The sequence below is a fragment of the Anneissia japonica genome, unplaced genomic scaffold (assembly GCF_011630105.1).
Source record: "Anneissia japonica isolate Jap-2015-1 unplaced genomic scaffold, ASM1163010v1 scaffold284729_len43978_cov133, whole genome shotgun sequence".
NCBI lineage: Eukaryota > Metazoa > Echinodermata > Crinoidea > Comatulida > Comatulidae > Anneissia > Anneissia japonica.
In genome coordinates, this window is record NW_022692709.1 from 8,843 (window position 1) to 19,781 (window position 10,939).

At 35.2% G+C, this 10,939-nt stretch overlaps 1 protein-coding gene across 3 annotated transcripts in view; it reads left to right on the forward strand.

Annotated features, from left to right (window-relative positions):
• The first annotated feature begins 422 nt into the window (after positions 1-422).
• Positions 423-10,939, forward strand: part of LOC117100380 (phospholipid scramblase 2-like) — a 25,106-nt gene continuing 14,589 nt past the window's right edge. For 2 of the 3 annotated variants that reach the window (XM_033240043.1, XM_033240045.1), the window contains exon 1: positions 423-579. The gene's annotated coding sequence lies outside the window, so the exon portion shown is untranslated. The remainder of the gene's footprint in view (positions 580-10,939) is intronic. The other variant, XM_033240044.1, reaches the window with a different exon arrangement.

Consider the following 10,939-nt stretch of genomic DNA (forward strand, 5'->3'; position numbering starts at 1 on the left):
CTTTTATAGGTCATGTAAATGTTCCATTAAATTCTAAACTTTTTTTGGTGGAAAATATTAATATGTTTGATATTTTATGAGAGATGAATGTATCAGCATCAAAATAAAAAAGATTGCGCAGCCATAGTGATTGGCAGTATGTAGTGCGCATTGAGAAAAGAAGGTGCTCTCCATTTCGTCATGTTCAATTTTTTGGTCAACTATGCACGTTGAAAATTTGATGGCGGGGAACACATGGGACTTCAAAGGCATCGCGCAAACGTTCTTTACGCGCTGCGGCAACTTTGATCTTGGTTCATTTGCATAGCACTGCGTGCGCGTAGCTTTGCCGAGTGATCTCCTTCTCAATAATACCTCCATGGTATGATGCACTTGTTGGGTAGATAGCGCCCTCTGGTGGACAAGTATTGTGCACCCCAACCCAAATCGATTTAATTTTAATGTGAGAATGAAGGAGAGCGATAGGACGCAAGGAGGAGAATTGTAGCGGTTTAAAATATAATGTTCTCGTGAGTGATACGTCGTCGTAAAAGTCAACACGTACATAACTTCAACTTTTGACATCTGATGGTTTAATAGGTAGGTGACACAATACGCTATTATTTAGGGGCTTATTTATGGGTGGTTAGAGTACTGACACTCTATGATGTAGCCTATTCTACTTTTGTTTTTATACCATTTCCCCAGTGCGTATTTTTTGTTGTCAGACCATCAGACTAGGGCTAGTTGTTGTGGACTACTGAGCACAACCACCTAGGTTAGGCCCTAGCTAGGCGAATACCAGCTAGGCTAGGCAGCCTAGAGGTACTTTTATATTTAGGGCCTGGGCATAAGCTATGGGCTATGCTAGGTAGGTCCTCCTAGTAGTAGGACAAGGAACGCATCTTTCTGCATGCATTGTTGTACCCTCTCTAAAACTCTAACCTGCCGCCCTGTGGTGTTATTAATTATAGACCTAGCCGCCGAAGGAGCAAAGCTCCGGGGACAGGTTTTTTTTTTTTGTAGGCCATGTTTTTCCTCATATATGTTGAATTTTCCTAATTTTAATTATTTATTCATGTCGTTGACTGTTGTCTTGATTGCCATCCTACCTATTTTAGGTAGTAAATTGTTTGTTGCCACGGCTAACGCTTGGTTGGTAAGTCCAATTGGTTTCAAACTTCACAGAATTTGCAAGATGTAAGAAGACAGAGCATTGTTTTTGGTGAATTTTTGGAGATATGCTAGGCCTAGTTATTTACATAATTATTACTTTTTATTTAACAGATATTTACATTCTGTATATCAGTGCCACCATAAATTCCCATTAATATACATGAAAATTGTAAAATTTGATGTGTTTTAAAATGTACAAAATCTGTGATTCATTTCTCAAATGAATTGAACAGGTTATTATTATTTTCAAACACTAAAAATTCTACACTATCGCCTGTAGACTTTGTTTTGAGAAGGAATGCCTAATCAAAAAACTAACCTCCAAATTGCCCCATAAATAATATACCAATTCAAATTTCCCAGTCCACAGCATTTATTTTCCCCACAAATCAATGCCTTTGGCCTACCCCCTCCCCCATGACTAGCAAGTGTTTTGAGTAAAAATGGTCCAAAATATCAACAACTATACAACAAGCAACACTATTCATCCACAGTTATGTCTTTGCCTACCATACCAATACGATAAAGGGGGGGGAAAAATTATTAATTTATGACTAATAATTTTGTTTTTAAATCACTTGTTTGTATTTTGTGTATAAAAAACTGTAATATCAGCCAAAAACAAAAACCTAAAAAATTCAATTGAAATAAACACAGATCATTGGGTCTGAAAAAAGGATAACTGCAGGCCTGGAAAAAATGAGTTGTAGTAGTAGTAGTGCCTCTAACCATGGAAGTTGTCAATTGATAAAATGACTCCAGCACCAAACGTAATCTATACTATAATAGGCATAGCCTAATACAGTAGTTTATTTTTTTGAATTGTTTCTCCCAAAATACCTACCGCCAGCCCTTAGGAACTGTGTTAAATAATTTCTGAGAAAAAAAAAAACAAAAACAAAAAAAAAACAAAAACAAAACCATTTTTTTTTTACAAAGAATGAGCCTAAATTTCTTTAGAATTTTTGAAATGGCTAATTTTCTTTACTTTCATGAATAATTTTGAATCTACCAATGAGTTTTTTTAACCAGTTACTATTTACCTTAACGAAAATACATTCAGGTGTTTAGCCAAAACTCACTTCCAAATTAATGCCACTGTAACTGAAAAAATTGAAACAAATTTGCCTATTCTCAAAGTCAACTATAAGAACTGCAGACTAGAAAATATAAGAAGTTGATTTAAACATTTAAACAATGTTATCTTATTTTATAGATATTCATGTTTTTTGTTTTTGTTTTTTGTTTTTTTTTTTGGTTTTTGAGCCTGGGATAAGCTTTAAGGTCGCATACTAAATGTGTGTATTAAAGACTTCCTCATTATTTGAGTTTAAATAAGAATAACACTGATCATTGGGGTATTTTTGGCCAATTTGTAAAATTTTTGATACTTAATAGATAAATGTGAGCTGTTGTGACAAAATGAATCTTGTGGTACGAAAAATGAATCTTGTGGTACAAAAAATGAAAAATGAGTTATTGATGTATTTAAATAAATTACTATATAAGCTTTATTTTGGTCTTTGAATCATATTCCTAGGTTGAGTAAAACCAGAGTAAGATCATTTTAAAGTTTGTCTAAAAATATATTACAAGAATATCGCCTCTAAAGATTAACAACTGAGAAATTTTGTGTTGGTTTTCCTATCAATCCTGAAAGATAGCTTTACAAAATGTGCCTCAAAAACATGATTTTCTTTAAGCAAAATCAACTCAAAACATGAGAGCATAATTAAACCATGCTTATTATAGTTCAAGTGTTTGTTGGCAAACAAATTTGCTGTATCTTATGTTTGAGAGTAAATGTTTGTTTTGATATCAGGAAATCAGATAATTGTATTTCAGAAACACTCAGGGATACTGCACAGTAGTTTATGATTCTCTAATTGCAGACAATGTGTTCATACAATCAGTTTTTCTCCTATCTGCCAGGCATTTCATAAAAGTTTTAATAGTTGGCTGATAATGGAGCCTAGAGGATGCATCAACAAAACTGCTTGCCCCTCCTGCAACATACAGCACTACAGAGTATGTACAATTCACAAAAAGAGCACAACAACAATTTTTCCCAATTTTGAATTCAAACATCCAACCGTTCCCAAATGTGTTCATCAGACTGACACCCCTTCAATTTCTTCGAAAAATCAATTTTGTTTTCCTTAGAGCCTGTATAAAAATTGTAGCACCTTATATCAAACTTGTCTGCACATCTGGAGCAAATGCAGGATTTGGCGGTTGTGGGTGCGTAAGGATCCACCTCATCGTTCCCCCCCCCCCACCGTGGTTGGGGGCTAAGGAAATAGAAAATTTTGAGAATAGGGACCTCTCAGGCATTGATTCAGAGTTTTAGCTTGGTTTCCAAGAATCGCTCACCCTATAGCAGACTGTCTTGACAGTTGTGGTTCACAAATGAATCAGGGTGCCTTCCCGATTGCGCAGGGCAGCTAGCAATGCACCCTAATTCGTCTGCGTATGTAGCGTAATCGGAAAAGTTGAACCAGGTTCAAACTTCCCGACAACTGTCGACAACTGTCGACGACTGTCGTCGATAGGAAACCAAGCTTTACCCTGATTATCGCACATAATGGGGTCCCTGAGTGGGCAGGGTCGTGGGAAGAGAATGTAATGTTTGCTTGTTCCGTCACTGGAAGACTATTTTAGACCTGTCTCTTATGGGGGTGTGGTTTGTGGTAGCCTTGCGGTTCTCCTAGCTTTGGAAAGTTTTGTTTTTTCTAGATGCTGAGAAATGCACTTACCTGTACGTGCATTACAAGACTTCTATTGATGAATAATTACACACTGAATTAATAGATATCCCCCATTTTAGCATGGACAATTAATTGCGATGATGAAGATGATGATGATGATGTGATGATGATAAGGAGGAGGAAGAGTCATTGTACTGCAGGTGACAACAGGCTCCTGTGCAAGGTTAATTAACAGGCCCTTTTATATGAGTGGCAACCGAGGCCCGTATCCCGAGTTCGTTGTCACATTTTCAATGCACAAAATTGGACAACAGTAATTATCTATAAGTTATATAATCAGTACATTCTCCACTGTCATGAAAATATCATATCTAAAAAATTATGTTATATGCATGCTCAGAAGCGGAAAGTTTAACCTAGAAGTTTGATATGTTTCATGTTGTTTGTTGAATGGTCTTTAATGATATTATATTCTAATATGATCACAACAAAAGGTAGAACACAGTGCCTGGTTCACGTCGAACTTTATTTAGATATACCCGTCTTGAAACATGATACGATAATCCCCTAATTGCGTTCGATACCAAGTTAGAGCCAGATAAACAACCAGCTAGTTGTTGCGGACTACTGAGCACAACCACCTAGGTTAGGGCCTAGCTAGGCTAGGCAGCCTAGAGGGACTTTTATATTTAGGGCCTGGGCATAAGCTATGTGCTATGCTAGGTAGGTCCTAGGACAAGGAACGCATCTTTCTGCATGCATTGTGTTACCCTCTCTAAAACTCTAACCTGCCGCCCTGTGGTGTTATTAATTATATACCTACTAGGTAACCTAGCCGCCGAAGGAGCAAAGCCCTGGGGACAGGTTTTTTTTTTTTTTTGTAGGCCATGTTTTTCCTCATATATGTTGAATTTTCCTAATTTTAATTATTTATTCATGTCGTTGACTGTTGTCTTGATTGCCATCCTACCTATTTTAGGTAGTAAATTGTTTGTTGCCACGGCTAACGCTTGCTTGTTAAGTCCAATTGGTTTCAAACTTCACAGAATTTGCAAGATGTAAGAAGACAGAGCATTGTTTTTGGTGAATTTTTGGAGATATGCTAGGCCTAGTTATTTACATAATTATTACTTTTTATTTAACAGTATATTTACATTTTGTATACCAGTGCCACCATAAATTCCCATTAATATACATGAAAATTGTAAAATTTGATGTGTTTTAAAATGTACAAAATCTGTGATTCATTTCTCAAATGAATTGAACAGGTTATTATTATTTTAAAACACTAAAAATTCTACACTATCGCCTGTAGACTTTGTTTTGAGAAGGAATGCCCAATCAAAAAACTAACCTCCAAAATGCCCCATAAATAATATACCAATTCAAATTCCCCAGTCCACAGCATTTATTTTCCCCACAAATCAATGCCTTTGGCCTACCCCCTCCCCCATGACTAGCAAGTGTTTTGAGTATAAAAATGGTCCAAAATATCAAAACTATACAACAAGCAACACTATTCATCCACAGTTATGCCTTTGCCTACCATACCAATACGATAAAGGGGGGAAAAATTATTAATTTATGACTAATAATTTTGTTTTTAAATCACTTGTTTGTATTTTGTGTATAAAAAACTGTAATATCAGCCAAAAACAAAAACCTAAAAAATTCAATTGAAATAAACACAGATCATTGGGTCTGAAAAAAGAATAACTGCAGGCCTGGAAAAAATGAGTTAGTGCCTCTAACCATGGAAGTTGTCTTGATAAATTGCCTCCAGCACCAAACTGCTTTTGAATTGTTTCTCCCAAAATACCTACCGCCAGCCCTTAGGAACTGTGTTAAATAATTTCTGAGAAAAAAAAAAAACAACATTTTTTTTTACAAAGAATGAGCCTAAATTTCTTTAGAATTTTTGAAATGGCTAATTTTCTTTACATTCATGAATAATTTTGTATCTAATTACCAATGAGTTTTTTTAACCAGTTACTATTTACCTGAACGAAAATACATTCAGGTGTTTAGCGAAATGGCTGGCCAAACGTTACTTCCAAATTAATGCCACTGTACTGAAAAAATTGAAACAAATTTGCCTATTCTCAAAGTCAACTATAAGAACTGCAGACTAGAAAATATAAAAAGTTGATTTAAACATTTAAACAATGTTATCTTATTTTATAGATATTCATGTTTTTTGGTTTTTTTTTGTTTTTTGTTTTTGTTTTTGAGCCTGAGATAAGCTTTAAGGTCGCATACTAAATGTGTGTATTAAAGACTTCCTCATTATTTGAGTTTAAATAAGAATAACACTGATCATTGGGTATTTTTGGCCAATTTGTAAAATTTTTGATACTTAATAGATAAATGTGAGCTGTTGTGACAAAATGAATCTTGTGGTACACAAAATGAATCTTGTGGTACAAAAAATGAAAAATGAGTTATTGATGTATTTAAATAAATTACTATATAAGCTTTATTTTGGTCTTTAAATCATATTCCTAGGTTGAGTAAAACCAGAGTAAGATCATTTTAAAGTTTGTCTAAAAATATACTTACAAGAATATCGCCTCTAAAGATTAACAACTGAGAAATTTTGTGTTGGTTTTCCTATCAATCCTGAAAGATAGCTTTACAAAATGTGCCTCAAAAACATGATTTCCTTTAAGCAAAATCAACTCAAAACATGAGAGCATAATTAAACCATGCTTATTATAGTTCAAGTGTTTGTTGGCAAACAAATTTGCTGTATCTTATGTTTGAGAGTAAATGTTTGTTTTGATATCAGGAAATCAGATAATTGTATTTCAGAAACACTCAGGGATACTGCACAGTAGTTTATGATTCTCTAATTGCAGACAATGTGTTCATACAATCAGTTTTTCTCCTATCTGCCAGGCATTTCATAAAAGTTTTAATAGTTGGCTGATAATGGAGCCTAGAGGATGCATCAACAAAACTGCTTGCCCCTCCTGCAACATACAGCACTACAGAGTATGTACAATTCACAAAAAGAGCACAACAACAATTTTCCCCAATTTTGAATTGAAATATCCAACCGTTCCCAAATGTGTTCATCAGACTGACACCCCTTCAATTTCTTCGAAAAATCAATTTTGTTTTCCTTAGAGCCTGTATAAAAATTGTAGCACCTTATATCAAACTTGTCTGCACATCTGGAGCAAATGCAGGATTTGGCGGTTGTGGGTGCGTAAGGATCCACCTCATCGTTCCCCCCCCCCCACCGTGGTTGGGGGCTAAGGAAATAGAAAATTTTGAGAATAGGGACCTCTCAGGCATTGATTCAGAGTTTTAGCTTGGTTTCCAAGAATCGCTCACCCTATAGCAGACTGTCTTGACAGTTGTGGTTCACAAATGAATCAGGGTGCCTTCCCGATTGCGCAGGGCAGCTAGCAATGCACCCTAATTTGTCTGCGTCTGTAGCGTAATCGGAAAAGTTGAACCAGGTTCAACCTTCCCGACAACTGTCGCCGATAGGAAACCAAGCTTTACCCTGATTATTGCACATAATGGGGTCCCTGAGTGGGCAGGGTCGTGGGAAGAGAATGTAATGTTTTCTTGTTCCGTCACTGGAAGACTATTTTAGACGTGGGGGTGGGGGTGTGGTTTGTGGTAGCCTTGGGGTTCTCATAGCTTCGGAAAGTTTTATTTTTTCTAGATGCTGAGAAATACCCTTACTGTTACCTGTACGTGCATTACAAGACTTCTATTGATGAATAAATACACACTGAAATAATAGATATCCCCCATTTTAGCATGGACAATTAATTGCGATGATGAAGATGATGATGATGATGTGATGATGATAAGGAGGAGGAAGAGGCATTGTAATGCAGGCGACGACAGGCTCCTGTGCAAGGTTAATTAACAGGCCCTTTTATATGAGTGGCAACCGAGGCCCATATCCCGAGTTCGTTGTCACATTTTCAATGCACAAAATTGGACAACAGTAATTATCTATAAAGTTATATAATCAGTACATTCTCCACTGTCATGAAAATATCATATCTAAAAAATTATGTTATATGCATGCTCAGAATCGGAAAGTTTAACGTAGAAGTTTGATATGTTTCATGTTGTTTGTTGAATGGTCTTTAATGATATTATATTCTAATATGATGAAAACATAAGGAAGAACACAGTAGCCTGGTTCACGTCGAACTTTATCTAGATATACCCGTCTTGAAACATGATACGATAATCCCCTAATTGCGTTCGATGCCAAGTTAGAGCCAGATAAACAACCAGCTAGTTTCAGGCCGTTGACGTCACACAGTGGGAATGGTTGTTTAATAAAACATCTACTGTATTCTACGAACCTCTAGTACCAAGTGGTATTCGTTCAAAAAAAATTGTACAGTAAACTACTGTAGAGAAGGTGCGAGTTTCCACTACCTAACCTAGCCGACCAGTACGAACCAACGACAGTGCAGCAGCGTGTTCTATCGCAATCTAAGTAGTAGATTCTCTGGGCCCTAGCTAAATTTACCTTCGATAAAAAACGAATTATTTTAATCGCTAGCTAGCATTCTTCCATTTAACAAAATATTGTTTTGATTTTCATTAAAATGTCTGTATACTTCATGGACCTTTCTGTCCTGTTTTGTAGTTTTTAGATCGCTCAATTGTGTTGTTTGCATGCACTTCGCGAAAATCTAGCTTCCACACACTTTTTTATTTTGTCATCGTAAACATGTGCGCTCATTTTAACGAATGGCGTTGGTGGTAGTTCGTTGAAACTGAATTAATAGCGACTATTATAGCAGAAATGGAAAAGATTGATTTCTCAATAAATAAATACAACAAATCTGATTTTATTATTAAGAAAAATATACATTATCACTTTGAAAAACATACGCAATACCCAAACCCATAATATTACAAATAATTTCGAAAAACCAGACTAATGAGACTACTTTGATGCTGTTGTTAGCATTGTTGGAGTACGTTGTTGCCAGTCAGAAGATGATAATGGTGGTACAATACAACAACGCTGGCTTAGATGCCTACGTTACGTAATCGTGTCCTTGTAATCCGAGCCGACTTTACCGTTAAGCAAGTTAATTTACTGTTATTTTAGTAAAGTTAAGTCACTTAACTTAATTGTGACTTAATTCCTTTATCTAGCTATAATTGAGTGGTTCACATTGGACTTTTAACTAGTTAAGTGGATCTATATCTAGATAAAAGTTCGACGTGAACCAGGCTATAGTCACCTACAAAGTTCAGACCCATTTACATTTATATTTCAAGGCCTAAATCATAAGGATGTCCAACTTTCAGGAAATTATGCATTTTATGCATGCACTAACATGGGAATATTGTTTTACAGTATGTTGTTCGCTGAATGGTCTTCTTTAAAAATATTACAGTCCAATATGACCACAACATAAGGAAGTTCATTCATTTCATTAATAAATAATTAAAAAAACACGTTTTCAGTGCTGTCTTCTTTAAATATATTACAGTCTAATATGACCACAACATAAGGAAGTCCATTCTTTAAATGTTTAATAGATAGTACAGAGAATTATGATTGTTTATCAAAATCATACACCTGTTAAATCCAATTTAAATAAATAAAAAAAACACATTTTCAGTGCAAGAAAGATTAACCTAATAATCTTTTTAATAATGCAATTCTAAAATTAATCTTATGACCTTTTAAGTTGTAACTTCAGAAAAAATAATAATGCATTTTTATTGCACCGCCACCAGCTGAGAAAGTAATTAAAATATGCATAAATATCTTCTGTGATTGGTTGATTGCCAACATTTCAATGCTTAGTGGTTGGATGGTCGGATATAATAATGCGTAACTCTCATAATAATTTAATATTTAAAAAAAAAGTTTGGAGTTATATGATCACGTTCCATGATAGATTACATCCACAGGGTGCCCCTAAGCCAAAATTTCAAAATTGAATAAATTACGCTTTTCCCGAATTACTAGAGACTGGGTAGATCAGGCCTAATGTGTAAAATGTAAAAATTTAAGATTCTATTTTTAAATCACAGAAAATCACAAATTTATATTCAGTACATTCTCGACTGCCTTGGAAATGCGGACCTTATCAAATTTGGTTGGGTGCGTTATACAAACTCTAACCTACCTACTGGATATATGGGCCTGGAAACTTTACAATTTACCTGCCAATTAATACAGTTTTATATGCTTATTAGATATCTTCTCAATTTCTCAGTATTTTTTAAAATTCTTTTTCCACTTCCAACACTATGATTTGAAATTTACATGCCATTCACGTCATTGCTCTTCTTCAGATTCTGTGTTCATTTTCCGTCTCTCAGTGCTCGGTGGTTATTTTTGAATTTCTTTTCAGATGTACAAGTGTGTTCGTAAGTTTTAAGCTCTAGGTCTACAATTAAGCTATCGTTAAAATAATGAAATAATAATTCATTAATCAAAAAGTAATAATTAATTAAAATAATATGTTTTTGCTTTGGTGTAATTTTGGAATAAAATTATATATGCCTTTCAATAGGGTTATAGAATCAACACACATGTATAGCCTATCCTCCTTGTGATTGATTTTGTATTAACCATACATTGTGACATTAATAATTAAATTGGTGAGCACTCTTATATCTAAATGTGTTGTAACAATTTTGCTATTACTGTACAACTACAAGGTGCCCCGCATAGTGCTCTAAAACCATTTTTGTGTATTCATTGATTATTTGATTATATGGCTCTCTCGGTTTTGTTTAGAATCTCTGTAGACATTATAACAATGTAATTGGAGCTTCTTTTGAGTTTGGTAAATATTTTGTTCTGAAACCATGGAGGTACTATACAATATCCTCCATGCAGAAATTAATATTGTACTACACTACACACACTGGAAAACTACTGTCTACTTACGGCTGAGGCTATCGGCACTGCCGCAGTGCGAAAAAAGCTGCTGTATTCTATCGGCACTGCCGCAGTGCCAAAAAGCTGCTGTTTTCTATCGGCACTGCCGCAGTGCCAAAAAAGCTGCTGTTTTCTATCGGCACTGCCACAGTGCGAAAAAAGCTGTTATTTTCTATCGGCA